The sequence below is a fragment of the Ovis aries genome, chromosome 21 (genome assembly GCF_016772045.2).
Source record: "Ovis aries strain OAR_USU_Benz2616 breed Rambouillet chromosome 21, ARS-UI_Ramb_v3.0, whole genome shotgun sequence".
In the NCBI taxonomy this organism is placed as follows: Eukaryota; Metazoa; Chordata; class Mammalia; order Artiodactyla; family Bovidae; genus Ovis; species Ovis aries.
In genome coordinates this window covers 29,290,936-29,313,086 of record NC_056074.1, presented here as the reverse complement: position 1 = coordinate 29,313,086, position 22,151 = coordinate 29,290,936, and the positions used below count along the sequence as shown (strand labels likewise).

The following is a 22,151-nucleotide window of genomic DNA, read 5'->3' as shown; positions in this document are numbered from 1 at the left end:
AGACAGCAAGGGGAGACCACAGGTGAGTCCAGTGTCCCGGGTCCCCAGCCACCTGCTTTGTAAGAAAAGACTATCAGTGTTTTTATGGGCAAATCAGTTTTAAGGAATTAGTGTTTGAATTTCCAAAAGATGGTGCACGATACACAGGAGACCCCTCCCACAACAAACAACCCCACGACTCTATTTGAGAATCTTCTGCAAATTCCTGTTGTAACCGAGTCTACATGCAGTCCACCCTTTTAGTCACGTGTCTGGTTCTTATATTCACCAGATGGTCTGTTTAGGCCAAAGGTTTCTTAGCATCATCTTAAGATACAGATGCATTCTGTTCCCATTTGGTAGAGGAGACCCGATCGTTGCAGGGGAGGGACCTATCGTTGGGTGGCTCCACAGAAAGTCTTCTTGAACATCCGTGAATCCCACGGCCTCTCACACATGACGTTGGTTGTGATGTGGTTTCTCCCTGCAGCCACTGCCCTGCCCTGGAAAGAGCAGGGTTTGGAGGTGAGACAGCCCTGTGCTTGAATTTTCTGCTTGCTAATGTGCCCTTAGGGAAAGTGTTTAACTTCCCGGAGCCTTCCTTTTATAAACCTTACAAAGGAGGCCATCCTAAGGAGCTTTCAGGGCTCTTGTAAGGGTTTGAGAGAATTGCTGTAGGACGCCTGTCTGCTGACAGAGGGTCTCGTGAACGGTGTTGTTATCCTCTGTCTCTCAGGCTGCCCTGTCCGTTCAGATGTTCTTTGCTGACAGTGCTGTTGCTACTTTGGTGGTTGTTAGGACTGTGGTTACTGTGAACCTGGTTACAGAAAATTTTCCACTCGACACCCCCATAACCGAGGGGGGCCAGAGCAGTCCCTGTGGCTGCTGGTAGTGTTTTCTTTCTCTCACGCACACTTAACCAACCAAACTCGAGCCAGGTCTCAGGTCCCACGGGTCCAGCTCTAAAGCAGCATGTTCAGGCCCTGGCCAGGTCCGCAGGGCCGGTTCTTAGAATTGTCGTTATCGGGATATTGAATTATTTTAATTGTCCTCCTCCTCTTTCCTGGGAGTGAGTAAGTATGTGAGGTTTAGGAGGAAACCTCTACAAACCTGTCAGTGTAGGCGGCCCAGAGTAGAACTGCCTCCTCCAGGCTGCCCTCCAGGGGTGAGCCTGCTGCTGGGAAGGGCCAGGTCAGTGAATCCACTTGGCAGCCTCCTAAAGCTAATAAATATCAGATCAGAAAAAGCCCCACTGGCTGTGCTTTCTTCTCCATACCCATGTCCCCACTGTCCCCCAGCAAATGCCCGGCAGACCTCACCCCTCCGCCAGCACTAGGAGTCTTTTCCACTAAAGCGCTTTGCCCTTGAAGATGCCTTCAGTACCCTGCATCTCTGGAGTCTGCCCGTTGCCAATTGTCATGGTTGATTTACAGGCAGAATCTGGCAGCTGGAAGAGGAATCCTGTGTCTTTAAACAGCTGGGCTGCAGTGTGTTTAAATGTGCTTGCTAAGCCAGTGACTAATTCAGTATATTATAAAGCAGCAAAGAGCAGGCTGCCAGGGCAGGGCTGGATCCAACTGGAGTGGTGTGTAAGGCTCAGAGCATTATTTCTTGAATTCCGCCACCCCACCAGTCTCTGGAGCAGACTGGACTTCTCATCCGTCTGTCCCCTGCACCAGAGTCAGCTCTTGCGTTCTCCCGGTTCCCATGCTGCTCCTGCCCCCTCCCTCCACTCCTGGCTCCCTCCCTCCAGTCAGTCCCTGGGTCAGTTTATTTACTCATCCGAGGGTGGAGCCGAGGGTGGAGCGGAGCCGGTGCGCAGTCTGAGTCAGGGTCCAGGGAACCAATCAGAATTGCTCTGGGGCATTCCAGGGGCCCAAACTCAAGATCCCTCCTGGAAAAGAATTTTCCAAAAGGTCCCTTTTGGTCACAAGTGTTGTGACTGCATCTCTCTTGGTTTGGGAGCCTGGTCCCGTGTTTGTTTGCCTGAAGCCTTTTCTATCTGCCCTTCCTTTTCTCACCCCCCTACCCTTCTTGGGATTGGGAGAGAAACCTCCAGAAAGAGCCAGTCTGATGGAGACTTCTCCTGAAAGCCTTAAATGTACAAATGCTCCTGTCACCTTCAGTGAGCACTCAGGCAGCCTCTTCTGGAGATAGCTTGGGGTGAGGAGAACTGCTTGTCTCCTGGAGGCTGTGGCCTCTCTCTTGGTCCTCGTGTAAATGCTCCCAGGAGTTGTAGACCCCAGGCATCCGCCTCCTGAGTGTCTCCCGTCTCCCGTGAGTGGGCCCGTCTGCCATCTCCTGAGGCTTTCCTGGGGCTGAGGTCACCTCCATGTCTCGTCGCTCTCATGGATGCCGCCCACCTGGCCTTGGAGTTTCCCTTGACACGTTGGCCCCCTCTCCTTCGTCGCCCCCTACACGCCCTCTGTCATCCCCACAGCTCGTCCTGAGCAGTAAGTGTGGAGTTGCTGTCTGTGTGCTTCTGTGGGGTTTGTTTATCCCACTAGAGGGAAACTCCTGGGGGAGGGTCCCCGTCTCCCCATCATCAAGGTATTCCCACTGCAGGGAAGCTCCTGGGGGAGGGTCCCTGTCTCCCCATTATCGAGGTATTCCCACTGCAGGGAAGCTCCCAGGGCAGCGTCCCTGTCTCCCCATCATCAAGTTATTCCCAGTGGTTGGCTCATAGCAGGCCGATTGTTAGCTCTTTGAAAAAAAAGTACTTTTTTTTAAAATTGAGAAATACTGTTTTTTAATAATTTGCATAATATGAGATTCTCCATGTGCAAGTGTACAGTTCAGGGGGTTTTATTCCATTCACAGAGTTGGGCAGCTATCGCCGATCATCACCCTGATAGAAGCCCCATGCCCATCAACTGTCAGTGACTCTTGGAATAAAGGTGTGCTGGCCATGCTGGCCAGCAGGGCCCAGGGGGACGTGGCCCCGCATCTCCTGTTGAGAGCCCTTGCTGTTTTTCCCTGATCCTGCGAGTGAGCACATAGCCACATGCCCGGGAGAGCCAGGAGCTTGCCGGAGAGCTAGGAGCTTGCCGGCTGTGGCTCCTCCAGGCAGAGAGCTGGTGTCTGGGCAGATAGTGAGCCCTTTCACTGGCAGCAGGGCTGCTTCCATTGTCCAACTCGGGGCTGTGGTGGCTGCAGTTTCCTAATGGCTTCCTGATGCGGCCGAGCCACTTACCAGGAGCGGAAGAAGGCTGCGCATCCCTCGTCCCACTTCCAATCTCTCTGTCCCACCTGAGGCCTCGGATGGAGAGCAGCTTCTGCTCCCTCCCCTTCGCATTGATCCCAGCTCCTCTGCTCTCCATCCATTGGCCTGTTGGGCCCATTGATCTGGAGATGGAGGTCTGCCTGGTGACTTTTCAACCTCTTGGGTTTACCCCTGCGAGAGGCCTCAGAGGTTTTCTGCTCTGGGCCGACATGGGCCTCCAGGGCCACCGAGGGGCTGTCAGAACGCCCAGGGCTGGGTGTTTGGGGCCTCATTCTCAAAGGAGAGAAAAAAAAAAAAAGTAGAGATTACAAGAGACCACAGCACAACCCTTAGCTCTCTGCACTGAGTGCATTTTCCGTTAGAAAGCGACCTGCTTGTATCGCTCCGGGTCCTGGCCTTTTTGAGTTAGACCTATGGCCTCATTAAATAGAAGCATCAGGTTCAACGTTCAGGCTTAACGCCCCTGATTTTATGCTTTGCCTTTTCAGTGGAGATTGGTTGTAGCGTCTCAACGCTGTCACCATGCCTTCCTTCCTGTACCATCGGGACTGGAATGGACCAAGTGGTGATCTCTTTATTCAGTGCTTTTTAGAAGGAGGTCTCTGGATCACTGAAGTTAACTGCCACCTTCACTCTTTCTGGATCAATAGGAATAGGACTGCAGATTTTAGAACTGTTGTGCATAGAGATTTGGTGTAGCTGAAGTTGGGTGTTGGAGATTCTTGCTTTGTGGTCCCGGGCGTTCAGCTGAGATCCCTGCTGGAAGGGAGATCTTTTCCAGGGGAGTCTGACCGTTGTGGCTGAAAACATAACACGGAGGAGGAGCCGATCCCCTCAGGGGCTGGTTATATCCCAAGTCACATCTGTTAGACCTTCGGGTGGCCGGTTCCTCTGTGGTCAGTGTAAACCTGGGGAGGAGGAGAGTTTGTTGAGAATGATGACCAGGGTCTCCCTCCCAATCCACTGTGCAAAGCGAACAGAGCAGAGGATGGAAAATGCTGGCCAGGAAGCCAGGAGGTCTAGAGTTAGTAACCACGTGACCATGTCACCTTCCTGAGCTTTGTTTTCCCCGGGTGATGTCTGAAGCCCCCTGTATCCCAGCCTGTTCTGGGAACTGGGTCTTGTGGGCCTCCTGACCAATGCCTGTGCTCACCCGCCCCTGATGTCTCCAACTGCTTCCTTTCATTCATCTTATAATTACGTTGAGTTCCCTGGAAGGGGGAACATCCCTCCAAGGGCTTGTTAAAGCTTTATAGCGAATTCTGTGAATTCCTCTTGTCCCTTTTGTTCCTGGATGAGTTGTGAGCATCAGATAACCACAGGGAGGGCAAGAGAGAGGAAACAGAGGTGAGGAAAAGTGTGAAGCCGCCAGTAGGGTGCATGGGGTGCCCGTTCCTGCCCAGGGCTGTGGAGAAGGCCAAAGCAGAATAGATCTCAGGGCCGAAATTCTAAATCAGGAATAAACAGACCTGGGAGCAGCCTGAGATGCTGGGTCTAACAGGGAACCTGGTGGTTTAGGGAGAGGACCCAGATTCCTTAAAGCTCTCTCTCAGGGTCCTAAGTAGCTTCTTAGCAGCTCAGGAAACCTGAGCCGGGACGCTGAGATTAGTCCCTAAACCCCTTAAAGCAACATGATTTCTGATTCCTCATTAGGGACAGACATTTGGATTTCCTGAGCTGACCGGGGCCATTATTTCATGAGTGGTTGAACATCATAAAGCCTGATGCTGTGAATTCCAGATACTCCACGCTGGGCTTTCCCGTGGGTTTGGGGTGCATTTAGCTGGTGTGCGTTTTGGTGGCTTTAGCAGGCATCTTGGAAGATGTGATAGGTCCAGAGAAGGGCTGTCTCACACGCTTGCCAGATACACTATGGGTGGGAAGTTCTGCCTCTTCTCTGATATCAGTCTGTTGGGGGTGGGAACAGGCGGTCCTCTGCCTTCTTCCTGTTCCTGCCACGTGGCTCCCACGTGGTTCTCTTGAATGACACTGGGATGATTCAGCAGGGCCCTTGGAGGAGAAGGAGTTTCTCTTGTGGCTCAGCTGGTAAAGAATCCGCCTGCAGTGCAGGAGACCTGGGGTTTGATCCCAGGGTTGGGACGATCCCTGGAGAAGGGAAAGGCTACCTACTCCAGTATTCTGGCCTGAAGAATTCCACGGACTGGATAGTCCATGGGGTCACAAAGAGTCAGACACAATTGAGCGACTTTCACGCTTTGGAGAAGGGGATGATGACTTAGCCTGTGGGGAGCTGGAGTCGGGGAGGAGTCAAGGAAGCACTGTTTGAATGAGTTCTGGACCAGCTTCAGTGACCCTGGCACCGTCTTAGTTTAGTTTAGTGCATTTTAGGGGGTCAGATGTTTCACCTCGGTTTCAGTCTCCACCATCTGCTTAGGACAGAAATGTTTGCATGTCATGGCCTTATAGGTGGTGCTGGTATTTCAAGTTCATGAGACCACTCTACAGATGGTCTGACATGAACGTCTGGACCCCTGGACTTTTTGAAAAAAAGTATCACTTCCTTTATTTTGGGCTCCCAAAGTCAAAAGGAAGATTAGAACTAATACCCAGTTTATCACAGATGTTTACTATGCTGAATGCAATAATGCGCCTGGTACTTCTGAAGTCAACAGAGAGAGTGTGGGCCAGGGAAGTAACCCAGTGCATGACTTCTAACCATTCTGTGGTTATAGTGGCCCCAGCCCTGAGCTCACTGGCCCTAGCCCTAGGCACTACTTGTCTGCCCTGTGCTTAAGCTTTTAAATGATAAGACATTTAAGTGCCTACCTCCAGCTCCCTCTGCCTTCTGTGACCTTGTTGTCTTTTAGTTGCTAAGTCATATTCAACTCTTGCGACCGCTTGGACCATAGCCCATGGAGCCAGGGTGCTCTGTCCACGGGATTTCCCAGGCAAGAATACTGGAGTGGGGTTGCCACTTCCTTCTCCAGGGGATCTTCTTGACCCAGGGATTGAATCTGTCTCCTTCATTGGGAGGTGGGTTCTTTACCTCTGAGCCACCAAGGAAGCCCGCGGTGACGTTACTTGGGATATTCTCCATGAAAAACACCCTGAGCTATTTAAATGAAAGGAAAACGATCTTATTCAGCTTCTTTTCTACCTGTTGGTTTTTCAGGAGCAAGAAGGTTGGTGGCAAGAACTTAGAGGCATGAGTAGGGGAGGTTTTTCCTTGGGGGGAGCGCAACTAGATGAATCCATGGCAAGACGAATTCTTGCCTTTGGGACGTTCCATCTTTGCATATAGGATTCAGAAGGCTGTAGGGCTGGACTGGATCCAAGGGAGCAGTTACCGATTCTGTGGGTTACAGGAGGGCTGCCGACCGGACTCACTCCTGGGACTCACTCCTGGGACTCACTCCTGGGTCTCCCTGGCCCAGACTCGGCTGGTTTTCTTCAGTCTGGTGTCTGTCACAGGCTTATACTACCATTGCTGGTCCTTGTTAGAAAGCCTCTTGAAGGATTAAGACTATAAGTAACACAGATGGGAAGGATTAAAATTGTCACTCCAAAGCTCTGTCAGAGCTGAAGATGGCATTTCCAGAAAAGAGAGAAACTGTTCAAAGAGGATGAAGCAAAGGGCAGTCTGAGGCCTTTATTGAGACACGAGGTACACATATCCATGAAGATCAGCCCTCAACTTCTTTATGCTCCAGAGAATCGAGGAGGGAGCTTTGCCCTGGAGCGTCTCTCTTAGGAGGACTCCAGCCAGGTGTGGTGAGCAGGCCTGTCGGGGCTGTCACCTTAGGGACGGTAGAGCTGACTGTCCAGTGGTCAGGCTTCCCGGGGCATCCTCCCCACTTCCCTTCCTTGCTCTGGGCTGGGCTGAGCGGCAGTTGCAGTCTGGACCCACCCCTTCTCCACATGGCTGTGCTTTTAGCAGTGGGCATGCACACTTCTTCACTTGGCTAAAGAGAGCCTTTAGGCTAAGAAGGAACTACTCTGCGAGCAAAAAAAAAACAAAACAAAACAACGGAGCCTATTTCTAAGCAGGCAGCGTTCTCGGTGACCTCATCTTCCTCCCAGCCCAGATCCAGTTGGAGCTGCGCGCACAGGGCAGAAATCCAGTTCCTCCTGTCTGGGACTCACAGTGGCAGATAAAAATAGACCAAGACTTTGTCTGCAGCCATTGTTCTCTAAGTGCCCATTGTTTCTGGAAGCAGAGTGGCAGGAGCACTGCAGTCTTAGGCTCTGCTCTCTCTCTCTCCTCCTTTCCCTCCCCCTCCTGTCTCCCTCCCCACCCCCTTCCTCCCATTTTCCATCTTTCTTTCATTGTGCAGGTGTCTGAGTCCCAGCTTCTGCATTTCCTCAGCTGCCTTTGAACTTGTCTGAAGCTCCCCAACGGGTAGATAAACAGAGTCCACTGAAGATTTTGTCCAGCTCTTTCTGTTATATATTTGTGGCCAGAATGAGTACCTGTGGATCCAATGACAGTAAAGGCAAGAGGATGTGTAATTGGTTGAGCAGCTAGACCCAAAGGGTGGTTGAGCAGCTAGACCCAAAGGGTGTTTGATCAGCACGTCAGTATCAAACTGGCGTTATCTCTGGTGTTATGCTATGGGTCACAGAACTTGGTTGTTGACTTTTCAACATTTATATTGGGGGCTCAGATGAGAGAAAGATGCAGAAAGTCTACTTAATAAATTTCAAATGGGCCAACTCGAATAGGATGAGGACAGATTCATGGTCTAAAAAAGAGCTCTGTGTATGGAAATGTGGATCTGAACAAGGTGAAGTCTAGTATGGATAAACGTAATCTTTGCCTGAGGTTAATAAAACTTAGTCAACAGATGCAGGGGCTTCTCAGGTGATGTTAATGATAAAGAATCTACCTGCTAGTGCACGAGACTAAAGAGACATGGGTTCAACCCGTGGGTCGGGAAGATTCCCCTGGAGAAGGAAATGGGGTCACAAAGAGGCGGACACAGCTGAAGCGACTTAACATACACGCACGCAACAGGTGCAGAACGGGCTCAGCCTCGGAACCTATGGGGAGGAGGTCTCGCAGGGCACTTAGAGCGGTTTTTGCAGTGTGGCCTTTAGAATGATTGAGGTTGGCCTGCACCAACAGAATTGCAGGAGTAGGCTGGTCATCTCCACCTTCTCATTTGTCTCCTGAGAAGTCTGGTTCCCCCCCGAGAATGTTTGCGATGCTCTAAAGGGATCTGGGCATACAGGAAGGCTTCCGGTGGGGGCATGGCCAAACCAGGACATCACCAGTGGATGAAGGAGCCAAGGAATTTTAATACCTGGGTGGAACTGATGACACAGGGGTGAGTAAAAGTACTGAAAAGCTGATAGATGAAAAAAGATGAAAATTGTACTGTGTCATTTCAACCAACAGTGCTCAGGCCGATGGGTGGACATAAGGCAGATTTTAAACTCAGTGTGTACATGTGTTTTAAAATAATTATTGTAGTCCTAAAGTGAAATGCAGTGGCTCAAAAAGTGTGGAGTGGCTGAATGTTGTAAGTGAGAACCGCTCTGGGCCTTTCTAGGGAGTATGGCCACCCTGCCCCAGGTCCTGCCTTTCTCTGCTTGTCATTACTCATTGCAGATAAGCCTTTTAGGTTGGGAAGCTTGGGGGTGCACACAGAGCTTATTGCCTCAGTGCCTGTGGTTGGCATTTTGAGAACGGTTGGCATTTTGAGACCATTTGTCTCTGCACTGGGAAAATGGACTTAAATATTCTTATTTTTTCATTGTGGTTTCTCTGGGTTGAAAACAGACAGTTGCACTGTGTGAATGTCTAGGAGTATGCTTTTCCCTTCTCTGTCCAGATTTATTTATTAAAAGAAAAACACATCTGCATAAAAAAGCCTTAGAACACAGGAAGAATGTCCACTTTGTTTTTCTTTCTGCAGCACCGAGACATGTGGGGTTTTAGCTTCCTCCGAGGGGTTTTTGAAGACTGGCTTTCATCTCCAACAAGGCTTTTTTTTTCCCATTGGAAAAAAACAGCCCCCGTCCTTTTTTTTTGGTTTGAAAATGTATTTATATAATGTATAAATAAATAAGAAAGAGAGAATTTCCTTTCGAAATTTATGGAAAAATGCTGTTTTTTGAACATCATTAATTGGGACTAAGTCTCTGACTCTTCCCAGCCCAGGTCCACTCAGCCATCTGTCCCTTTATTCTGGTTTAAAATGTTTCAGTATTGGTTTCTCCTGCTTTTCCCTTTCTTGCCCTCTGCTCCCTTCTCCGCCATCCATCTTTCCCCGTCTTCACTGTTCACTGCCCGCTCTGTCTCTCCTCTCCTCTCCCAGCTCCTCCCTGTCTGCCCCCTGCCCCCGACTCCTCCTGCCTTGCTCCCCAGCCCCTCTTCCTTCTGCTTTGCCCGGGTAGCTCTCAGTGACCGGAGCCCTCACTGGAATAAGCCTGTCTCTGTGTTTGTTTCCTGCGTGGGAGGGAGAGGCCGGCCTTGAGAAAACAGTTCAAAAGTGCAGAAAAACTCTACCTCTTCCAGCCTAAATAAATGGGCCCCACTCCGTTGTTTGTCCAGATTTTTCCTTTGCCCACGGAGAAAACTGCCCGTCTTCCACCTTGACCAGCCCAGACTTCCGGTGATGCTCAGATAGCCCCTCCGTGCCCATCTTTTCCCCAGACCACGTATAGAGAAGTCTTGAGCCTCTGACTAGGGGTTCTGGGTGGGATGGGTCTTGGAGACTCAAGCTCTGGTGTTGCAGCTGCTGTCGTCTGAGTGGCCCAGGAATTGAGGCACTTCCAGAAAGAACTTCCTCTGTAATGAGAATGATGGAGAAAATGAAAGGAGATGTTCTTGTGTCCATCATGTCTGCCTCCCCTGCTCTTAACTTTTATTAATAGGTGGAAAGTACCCAGCTTTTGTGTCTGAACATGGAGTCTGAGTGCTGGTGAAGTCACTCGACTGGGCTTGTCACCCTGGTTCAGTCACTTAAGGACCCTTTGTGAGCCTCCACCCCCTCGCCTATGTAGTGCAGAGAATACTGGACACTTGATTGTTTTCAGGCTCATAGTAGCATAGGGAAGAATACATTTTCCAAAATGTAAACCTCTTCTCAGATAGCAGCACCGAAAATGATAGGTGGGAATCAGGTGATGTGGAAACGAATTGGGCAGCCTGATGAGCCAGCATCTCAAGGGCCTCCCAGAGTGGAGCATCAGAGTCGTGTGTACACTGAAAGAGCGGAAGGTGGGACAATAGTGAGGTGTAGGATCGCCAGTATTTTCCCTCGTCTTCTTGAGTGGGGTTAACCTTTGCCACATTGTTGCCAAAGCCTTCTGACCTTGTCATGAGTATTTTATTTAGTTGAAGGCAGGGCAGGAGTTTGCACTGGCCCAGAAGTCTAAGATAGGTAAGAACTAGTGGGGTGCATGCACCATGTGAAAGTGAATCGAAAGTGTTAGTCACCCAGTCATGTCTGACTGTTTGTGACCCCATGGACTGTAGCCTGCCAGCCTCCTCTGTCCGTGGAATTCTCCAGGCAAGAATACTTGTTGTTACGGTTCCCTTCTCCAAGGCATCTTTTTGACCCAGGGATGAAACCCAGGTCTCCTGCTTTGCAGGCAGATTCTTTACCCTCTGAGCCACCAGGGAAGCCCTGTGTTGCACCAGTTTGGCTGTCTGCAAACTTTGGAGCTCAAAGGGCCCAATGAGGGCTTTCCTCCTGAGTAATATGGAGACCTCGCCTCTTGTGTTTTCCATGACAAAAGGAGTGACTCTATTCTGAGACGTTTAGGACTTATAAAATGCCTGGTGTGGAGTCAAGTGTAACTGTCTATATAGGAAATGATTTGAAACCTGTGATCTGCTCTGTAAATGGCTTTGAATGATTGTTTAGGAAATGTATTCTTTAAAGTAGGGTTCCCTGGTGGCTCAGATGGTAAAGAATCTGGCTGCAATGCAGGAGGCCTGGGTTAGGCAGCCTTCCTTCTATGCAGGAATCTTAATAATGAAAACATTCTTTTAAATTGTGAGCATGCTATTCATTTAAGGGCTCATGCATGACTCGGGTAAAATGCAGTTTGGGTTCTGGCAAATGACAAACGTGGAAAAAAGTTTTGAGCACAAGATTAGTTTTGTTTCGTGCCTTACTGACTCTAAGCTGGCATTCTTAGGAAGTTTTTAAAACCAAAAGATGCCTTAGGTCTTCTGGCTCCTGGAGCCGTGAGGTGTTGTCATGGCAAAATACATAGATGATGATTGCTACAAAAAATATTTCCCCCTAGCAGATGGAAGGATGCAGAATAGGTAAGGAGTTTTTTTGAGATAAAGATTCGGGGGTTGTCAGTTTCCACGTATATCTCAGAATCTGATTTTTGCCTTCATTTTCTCAGTTGCTTGGTTGTACTTGGGGAAATCTCCATGCTCCTCCTCCTGGCTGTCTCTCTAAGCTTTGGGAAATAAAATTGTGTATGTGTGTACTTAGTTGCTCAGTCATGTCTGACTCTCTGCAACCCCATAGACTGTAGCTGCCAGACTCCATTGTCCATGGGGATTCTTCAGGCGAGAATACTGGAGTGGATTGCCATGCCCTTTGCCAGGGGATCTTTCCAACCCAACGATTGAACTCAGGTCTCCCGCACTACAGGCAGATTCTTTACCATCTGAACCGTATGTGTATATGTATGTGTTTTTCTATTTTACAAGACCATTTCTATTTTACCATGTATGTGTGTGTGTGTGTGTGTGTGTGTATATATATATGTCTTTCTATTTTGTAAGACACGTTTCAGTTCAGTGTAAGTCACCAGTAATTCATTGAGCACTTACTGGGCTTTGCACACCCAATGGCTCAGTGGTAAAGAATCCATCTGCCAATGCAGGAGACGCAGGTGTGATTTCTGGGTTGAGACAGTCCCCTGGAGAAGGAAATGGCAACCTACTCCGATATATTTGCTTGGAGAATTCCATGGACAGAAAAGCCTGGTGGGTATAGCCCCATGGAGTCACAAAGAGTTGGAGAGGACTGAGCGACTAAACAACAGGCTTTGGAATTTTCACACGTTTAATTTACTCCTTGCTGCCAGGCAGGTAGAGAATCCTAACGAGTAAAGGATGCTCTTGAGCTCTTAGTGATCCTTGAGGCCTGTCCCAGGCCCCCTCTCTCTCCAGGGCTGCTGGAGAAAGCACAGAATCAGGAGCCGTTCCAGCAGGGCACGCTCATTCAAGTATTTCTCCTTTCAGGCCCTGTGCCCAGTGTTTGGGGTGGGCGATCTGAACTGTGCTAAGTAAGGAAAGAACAAGAAAACGTAGCTGCGGGACCCAGGGGATGGTTCAGCTTTCTGGCCCAGCTCCTGGAGCGGAAGTGCCTCTCTGGGTTTCCCTGAACACCTGGGATTGATTTGGGGTTTGCTTCGACATGGAAACATTTGCTGAGGTGGAGGACGGAGAAGGGGAGTGGGGGTGGGGTGGGGGGAATAAATCCAGTGATTAAAAATAGCTTGTGTGTGTCAGGTGCCTGAACGAATTGGGGAACACGCCTGCAGTCCCTTTTGTCTGGCAGGTCTGAGCTCTGCGCTGCCGAATTACAATCGCTTTCATTTGTCTTTCCTGCTCTCCTACCATGTAATGGTCAAGGGCTCATTGGAACCATGTGTGAGTCTGGTGAGTCACCAGATCCTCAGGACTTCAGCGGTAATCATGTGTTAAAACTCCTTTTGGGGGATGGGGAGGGTGGGAGTGGGCGAGGGGAGAAGGGAGGGACTGAAGTCACTTCCTACAGATGTTCTGATGCTTGGCTGTCTCTGCAGCCTTGGTTCCCAGGCTGGGCTTCCCCGGTGCAGTCTGCAGGCTGCTTCGCCTCTCAGAGGACCAGCCCTCTTGTCCTAGGATAGCGTCTCTTTGAGAAAAGGCATCGACCTTTGGGGTTGGCGCTCTGCACCCTAGCAGTGTCAGTGTTCCCCGATGTGGCAGGACAGTTTTGTTCAGTCAGGTCATTGGAGGATGAATTGGGAATTTTCTGTGCAGCTGCTTTCTTCCTTCCTTTAAAAAAACAAAACAAAACAAAACAAAAAAACTAGTTGGTGGCTTCAAGGGCGTTGGTAAAAGCCCAGTTGGTTTTTTTTTCTAACTGATAAGGAAACTGTTTTGGGGACAGGGTGTCCCATTGTTTGGGACAGTGATGTACTGCCTGGTTGGGATCGTCAGCCCATCCCCGGGACACACCGGGCTCTTCTTGCTTTTTGCTGGAGCCAGGAATCCCGCCTGTCTCTCATTGCTTTGTCACTTCATTAGGCTTGTGAAAATGGGGCCGAGGGACAGAGGCGGGACATGGTTCCCTTCTTTGCATTAACCTCAGCCAGCAGCTTTGTGGATTCTACCGACTCCCTCAGCAGGAAGTCCTGGCTTGCCAAGTTTCTAGTGCCTGTAACAATTAGGAGTGTAGGACAAAGGGGACCCTTCCTTCCTAGCTCCAACCCATCCTTCCATCAATGAGAGAGAGTTTGAGCAAGATACCTTGTTCAAGTCTTCTGAGATCTTAGCATCTTGATAGGGTAAGTTTTCTTAGGGGCCAGTAAGGATTTTCCAGGGACAAGTGACTCCAGAGATAGTCACTAGCAACCCTATTTTGCTGTCTCTGTTGACCTGAAGGACTAAAGGCGCCTCCTCTGTTGTTCCAGGCAGTCTGACATCTGCCCTTTGGGTGCTGGCCAGAATCCTCAGCCTTTTCTGCCCACTCCTAGTCACTCCTAGTACGTTCGTGAGGACATTAGCAGTCAGGAAGGATTATCTGTGCAGTCTTCTGCTTGGAGGACAGGGGGGTGGAAAAGGTGATGGCTGCCCACTGAACTTTGCAGCCATCCCTCTCTGATCCAGCCTCATCACTCTCCAGATCATGGTTGGGTTGCTTTTTAAAAGAAGCCCTGTGGTTCTAGTGGGCCAGTGATGAAATGTAGACCTGGATTTAAGCACTGTGGAAAGTATTCTGAAGCCTTCTTTTCTTTTTCTGTGAGCTTATCTGTTTCTTGTAAGCTTTCATAGTATGATCCTCCTTTATCTCAGAAATATCCTCGTGACAATAAAATATTTGTGGGTGAAATGGCATGTTGCCTAGGATTAGCCTTACAGTTCTCCTGTGTGTGTGTGTGTGTGTGTGTGTGTGTGTGTGTGTGTGTGTGTGTGTAGGGGAGATGAAGTAAAAACTGATAGTGTTGATGGATTTTCAATAGGGATTTATTACACTATTCTCTCTGCCTTGGTCTATGTTTAAAAATAAACCATAGGGGCTTCCCTAATGGCTCATTGATAGAATTCGCCTGCCATGATGTCAGGAGACGTGGGTTCTATCCCTGGTCTGGGAAGATCCCACATGCCTTGGAGCAACTAAAGCCGTGAGCCACGACTTCTGAGCCCACACACCCTAGAGCCTGTGCTTCACAACAAGAGAAGCCGCCGCAATGAGAAGCCTGTGCCCCGAACCTGGCGAGCAGCCCCTGCTTGTCACAGCTAGAGAAAAATCTGTGCAGCAATGAAGACCCAGCACAGCCAAAAATAAATAAAAATTAAAAACAAATTAAACGCTATGAGGGGTAGACACTCCCTACCCACAGACCTCTTTTGAGCAGTGCATCAGTTGAGTGACTTTACCCAGTGTGATTATACCAGTGGCAAAACTGAGAACCCATAGATTTTGACCAACAAGCCAAGGCAAGCCCAGTGCATGTCCTACCATGTCTGTTCTCCCTGTCTTAAGGATCTTCTCTTTCCATTTGTGACAATTGTCCTTTTTTCTTCTCCTGTTGAATGAGGTTTCTTCTTGGTCCTTTCACTTTAAGAAACCTCTTTCAACCAGACTTTGTGTAACGAATTAACCTTATATTATGTGCACAGTTGCACATCAGGGTGACTTAGGGGGTGAGTGCAGACAGGGAAGGAGGCCAGGTTGTCGTCTATCATGTGTCACTTTGTGTGAAAGGAAGGAAGCCTCACAACCCTTAGTTCCAAGAAAGGACAGGATTACAGACAGTTCTGTAAATAGCTTTTACTTATGTCTTTATGGGATGAGCCATACGAAATCTTGGATTTCTTTGATCTGGGAATGGTTTTATTTAAATTTTTTGAGCTTTTATTGGTGTATAGTTGACTGACACTGTTGTGTTGCTTTCTGCTATACAGCAGAATGAATCAGTTATACTATAGTTACATCCACTCTTCTTTAGACTCTTTCCCCATATAGGTCATCACGCAGTATCGGTAGTAGACTTCCCTGTGCTATATAGTAGGTCCTTATTAGTAAGCTGCTTTATATATAGTAGTGTGTATATGTCCATCCCAGTCTCCTAGTTTACTCCCTTCCCCAGAGTTTTTTTTTTTTACTTGCTTGTGCCTCAGCTTGCAGGCTGTTAGTCCCTGATCAAGGATTGAACCTTGGTGGTAAAAGCAGAGTTTCTAACCACTGCCTCAATGATCAGATTTTCAAATTGAGGAATAGAAGTCCCATTTTCTTTGTCTTAGCTGCAGAAAATTTTCTCTAGGATTTCTGGAGCAACTAAAGCCCATAAGCCACAACTACTGACCCCACACTCGTTCCAGTTTCCAGCAGCAGCAGAACAGAATGAAAAGACTGTAGATGAGAGTTTAAGCCAAGATCTTGATCTCCTGCAGTCCTGGTTTCCTCATCTGTGAAGTGGAGGTCCTGTAATAAACTTTCCTAGCCCTGCTCCTTCCCACCCTACCCCCCGCCCCCCACGCCACTTCATGTGGCGAGGATATTGGGGAATAGTCTGAGGGAAAGGTCTTGGTGAACTGTAGTAGTTTTCAGATGTAAGGCGTATCATTCATTCTCAGCGTTTCTCTCCTGCTGCTATTGATGGGGACAGTACCCACCTCCCATGGGTGGTGTAGTCATGGTAGTCCACCTTGCCCTGGCCCATCCAGTGGCTGCATACGAATGGAACATGCACCTTGGATTTCTAGTCATCACCTAACCCTCAGGTTCCAGATGTTCCCATCTTCCTGCCATTTATGTGAGGAGGGGGAGAGGAAGACCCTCTCAGGTCAGCAAGGCCATTTGTCTTGAACTTTTGGAATCAAGACCACTTCAAACTTAGATTCTGGGTACCACTGTTGATACGAGCCATTCAGTTTCAAACAACTTTAAAGAGTGATATGAAAAGTCAAGCGAGTTGGGTTCTTGACATTGAGCAGCCCTTAACTTTGAGTTCCATATGAGTGATGAAACCCTTGTTTGACTTAAAACATCCTTGAGATGTGTAAGCTTTTGTTTAGGACAAAGTCACAGTGAACGACAAACAGATGTTTGTCTGTGTTGAAAAGGCCACAGCTCCTTGTGTCCCTCCTGATTCACTGAAAGCTGTCTGTTCATTTCTACTCCAATACTCTGCAGTCTTGATTGGACAGAGTTTGGGACAGTTATTTACTGTCCGTCTTCTGTACAACTCTACTCTCAGAAACATGGGTGATTCTTATAAACATGAGCTCAGATTTGAGGTCCTAGGGAATATTCCCTGGGTCAGAAAGAAGGCTGAACACTGAAGAACTGATGGTTTCAAACTGTGGTGCTGAAGAAGACTCTTGAAAGTCCCTTGGACAGCAGGGAGATAAACCAGTCAATCCTAAAGGAAATCAGTCCTGAATATTCATTGGAAGAACAGAAGCTGAAGCTCCAATATTTTGGCCACCTAATGTAAAGAGTGGGCTCATTGGAAAAAACCTTAATGCTGAGAAAGATCAAGGACAGGAGGAGAAGGAGATGACAGATATGAGATGGTTGGATGGCCTCATCGCCTCAGTGTACATGAGTTTGAGCAAATTCCAGGAGATTATATAGGACCGGGAAGCCTGGCCTGTTGCAGTCCATGGACTTGCAGAGTCGGACACAACTTAGTGACTGAACAACAGCAGAAATCTAATATACTTGTAATATGGTTGTTTCATAAGTGAATTTAGAGTCTCCACTGTATCATCTTATTATATACATTTCCAGGTCAAGCATTTAACATTTTGAGACAAACGTGTTATTGCAATTTAAGATTTTGCCATTGGAGAAGGAGATGGCAAACCATTCCAGTATTCTTGCCTGGAGAATTCCATGGACAGAAAAGCCTGGCAGGCTGTAGCCCATGGGGTTGCAAAAAGTTGGACACAACTAAGCAACCAACACACATTGCAGATATTGGGCTTCCCTGGTGACTTAGTGGTGAAGAGTCCGCCTGCCAATTCAAGGGACAGGAGTTTGATCCTTGGGTTAGGAAGATCCCCCGGAGAAGGAAATGTCAGCCCACTCCAGTATTCTTGCCTGGGAAATCCCACGGACAGAGGAGCCTGGTGGCCTACAGGCCATGAGGTTGTAAACAGTCAAACACGACTTAGTGACTAAACAACCACCACCACAACTACAATTATCAGCATAGAGGCAATTTAGTACTTGTCCATAAAATACATTTAGTTAACTTCTGTGGAGCCTCTATTACTTTCTGGGTGCTATTACTAACATTAGAAATATTTTTGGTATCTAATGCAAATGTATTATAATAGGTAATGAGACAAAGTATGGTAAGCATAACAAAGGTGCCTGCTTGGGCTAAACCATGTCACCTTCTCCACCTGTAATGATTTTTTTATTGTTGATGATTATCATTGACAGAACTGGCACGGACATAAATGAGCAACATAGAGGACTTTTTTGCATTCATATTCTACACAATAAAGAGTTTAATATTGTATATTAATATCCACTTTTGAATGTGATTATTCATCATCATTTAAATGGAACCCTGTGCTACTGAAAAATGCAATCCTGCCTGATTGTCCATTCCCTTACAGAGGAGTTTAGATTTTTTTTTTAACCCCAAATTCTGCACTTTTAAGAAAATAGATGAAGTTCTGACATTTCTGTCTTGAGTCCTTTGGGCCCAAGTACAGTGATACACCTTCCTCCGAGCTCATCAAGTGCAGGTGTCCTGAATGTGTGGGGTTGACTTTCCCCAGCTGGGCTCTGAGCACCTTTTCAAGAGATCTAGCACTTTGAATTCCCACCCAGGGGCGCAGCCCTTGAGTGCCGTGCACCTGCAGCTGATGGCATGTAGATCAGGCTTTTGAAGATGGCATCGAGGTGGGCAGGCCCAAGTAAGTCCAGCTGCTTCCCTTGGAGAGAATTAAGCCAGAATCCAGAAGTGCCAGCTCCCAGACAGGAAGCAGAAACCTGTGTGGGGTGTTGTCAGCCTAGAGGCGTGCACATCATACTGGCATCTGACTGCCCAGGCTTTCCTGTTTAGAAGTTGCCTGGGGCCTTCTCGCCAGTCTCATCCTTCAGTTGCAGCTCACAGAATCATCACTGCCCATCCATTTGGCCTGGCTCTCATCTTCCACATGTGCTGTCCTGGCCAGTTTCTGCCATCCATAGAGTCCTTTTCATCGAGTTATAAATCCAGTGGCAGGAACAGACACACGCAGCAGAACCCGCACAGTTCAAGTTCATGAATTCATGTTGGATGGGGGCGAAGGAAAGGAGAGTCGATTCGTATCCGGAAGACACTGAGTTCATCCAGCCTTTGTGGATTGACTCCTGTGTTTCAGTCAGAAGCCATACTCTTGGTTAAATAAAGCGTCCTTTTCTCTGAATCAAACTGACTTCCACTCTTGAGGGGAGAATTCCTGGCCTGTCCCATAGCTGTTCTGGGGTGAGGAGAGTAGGGACTCGGGGAGGCACTAATGTCTTTCTTAGTGACTCATTTGATGATTACTCCATTGTTCAAAGGGCTGGATGTTATGTAATCAACATTTTATCCCCTCCCCCCACTTTTCCCCCTGTAACAATCTGGGATTTTCCATCATTTTGTCAGTCTTCCTGGAGGCATGTTGATTTTTCCACTAGGTTTTTTTGGGCATGGCCCAAAGCAACCCAAACTCTCTACTCCCTGGAACTTCAGATCCCCCTCGGTGCAGGGCCTGGGAGAGCCACGGCTGAGAACCCTCCTGTTCTTCCAGGGCAAGAGGGCTGACACTGGGCGGTTTCCTGACAGCCTGGCTCAGAGCAAACTATGGGAAAGTGCTGCCTGCCCTTTTTTCTCACCTCACAAGTTCCATTCATTTTGGCATTCAGAAGCAGTAGAGTTGCTTCTTTTTTCAGAGGTCATCAGTTGTCATTTTTTTGTCCCTCCTTTGTTTCCATTTTATTCAGCTAATAACACATGTGTATATCCAGGGAACTTTTGGACTTCCCAGGTGGCTCTAGTGGTAAAGAACTTGCCTACCAGTGCAGGAGACCTAAGAGTCACAGGTTCGATGCCTGGATGGGGAAGATCCCCTGGAGGAGGGCATGGCAACCCCTTCCAGTATTCTTGCCTGGAGAATCCCATGGACAGAGGAGCTTGCTGGGCTACAGTCCATGGGGTCGCAAAGACACGACTGAAGTGACTTAGCCCATTGGGAACTTTTTAACCAGACAGGTTTTAGAGATGGCTGGTGGAGGAACTTCTCAGTGGCCCTGGCCTGGAACTCAGCCATTTTATGTCTGTTTCACATGAAACATGGGGGAGTAGGAGGGCTTCTGTAAATGACTGCAGTGAAGTGCATTGATGTCTAAAGGTCACAGGACAGCTTGTAGGAATTCTGAAGTCATTTCTTTTTCACTTTTTGTTGGAAATTGTGCCTGAGGTGGATTTGGAGGACTTTTCACTTGAACCATAGCTGCATGTCTTGGCTTTGAACATGGTCTGCAGGTACAAGAGGGATTGGATACAGCAGAGATGGAGGTACCTGCGACAGTGGCCGAGGACCCCTTTGTGACTCCGCAGATGTTGGCATCTCACTCTTCTGCACCACCTACACAAATCAGGTTTATAGCTGTTGCCTCCTCTCTGCACTTCACATCTGCCCACTTGAATTTTTCTGCAGAGCCACCTTCCTAGGCAAAGCCACCATCATCTCTCACCGCAACTAATGCAAGAGCTTTTTTAACAAGTCTTCCTTCACCCATTCGGAAATACCTCCTAAACCATATGGGGCAGCTAAAAACGAGTTTTTTCCCCCATTTTAAAAAATTGTGGTAAAAATGAATATAACATAAAACGTAAACCAACTTAACCATTTTTAAGTTACAGTTTGTGGCTGCATGCTGGGTCACTTCATTTGTGTCTGATTCTTTGAGACCCCATGGACTGGAGCCCGCCAGGCTCCTCTGACCATGGCATTCTCCAGGCGAGAATGCTAAAGTGGGTTGCCAGGCCCTCTTCCAGGGGATCTTCTGACCAAGGGACCAAACCCATGTCTCCTACGTCTCTTGCATTGGCAGGTGGGTTCTTTACCACTAGCGCCATCTGGGAAGCCCAAATTCCAGTTTAGTGGAATTAAATACATCCATGTTGCCATCACCACAATCCACCTCCAGAACTGTTTTCATCCATAGAACTGAAACTCTGTTCCCAAGACACAACTCCCCACTGCACCCCCCCCCACCCCATTCCCTCCTCGTTCCAGGCCCTGGCAGCTACCAATCAGCCTGCTTGTTGACTCTTTAAATTTGTACCTCATATAATTTGTCTTTTTCATGACTGACTTATTTCATTTACCATAATGGGAAGTCTCATCCATGTTGCAATGTGTGTTAGAATTTCCTTCCTTTCTAAGGCGGAATCATACTGCATCATATGTATGTACTGTTGGTGCATTTTGCTTATCCTTTCATCTGTTGATGGATAGCTGACTGCCTCCACATTTTAGTTTTTGTGAATAATGCTGCTATGAACATAAGTATACAAATATGTCTTCAAGACTCTGCTGTCAACTTTTCTAGGTACATGGTGGTTTAGTCGCTAAGTTGTATCTGACTCCTGCAACCCCATGGACTGTAGCCTGCCAGGCTCCTCTGTCCATGGGATTCTCTAGGCAAAAATACTGGAATGGGTTGCCATTTCCATCTCCAGGGGATCTTCCTCACCCAGGAGTCGAACTTGAGTCTCCTTCACTGCAGGCAGATTCTTTACTGACTGAGTTACGAGGGATATAGAGAATGCCTAAAACTCGACAAAAAGAGGCAAATAACTCCATTAAAAATGATTCAAATGCTTGAATAGACATTTCTCCAAAAGAAGATACACAAATGGCCAGTAAGCGGATGGAAAGATGCTGAACACCACTAGTCATTAAGGAGACGCACATCACAGCTGCCGTGTGATGCCACTGGGTGTATGCACTGGCTGCTGAGGGCTGGCAGGGAGGCGGAACTGTTGTGCGCTGAATTATTGCTTAGTCGCTCAGTCGTGTCTGACTCTCTGTGACCCCATGGACTGTAGCCCGCCAGGCTCCTCTGTGCATGGAATTCTCCAGGCAAGAATACTGGAATGGGTTGTCATTTCCTCCTGCAGGGAGTCTTCCAAACCCAGGGATTGAACCTGTAACTCCTGCGTCTCCTGCACTGGTAGGTGGCTTCTTTACCACCCACCAGACCGCCTGGGAAGCCCGATGTGCACTGTGGTGGGGTAAAATCATAACAGCCACTGTGAGGAAAACAGGATGGCAGCTCCTTGAAAAATGAAAAATAGAATGACCATAGGGAGTTCCCTGGTGGTCCAGTGATAAAGACTCCGTACTTTGAGTGCATGGGGAGCAGGTTCAATCCCTGGTTGGGAAACTAAGATCCCATGTGCTGTACAGTGAGACAGGGGGGAAAAAAAAGAGCAATTACTGCAAGGTGATCTTCTTCAGACAAAATATAATCATGTCATTCCTCTGCACGCAACCCTCAGTGCTTTCTGTCTTACCTTGGATACTGTTAAAAATTCCTGCACACCCTACTTACTTACCTTTCCAGCCTCCTCTCAAGCTGCTGTCCCCCAGTCACTGCGCTGCAGCTGCGCTGACCGTTTCAATACTAAAGCAACCAAGGTTCTCCTCTCCGCCCATCTCAGAATCTCCAGCTATGCTAGTCCCTTCACTTAGGATATCAGTCCTCTAATATCAGTGCTCATAAGGGTTACCTGGATTCTGTGT

General features: G+C 48.2%; 1 protein-coding gene across 8 annotated transcripts in view; it reads left to right on the top strand.

The window, feature by feature from the left end:
• Positions 1-22,151, top strand: part of ETS1 (ETS proto-oncogene 1, transcription factor) — a 142,422-nt gene that overhangs the window by 81,160 nt on the left and 39,111 nt on the right. The window lies entirely within an intron of this gene.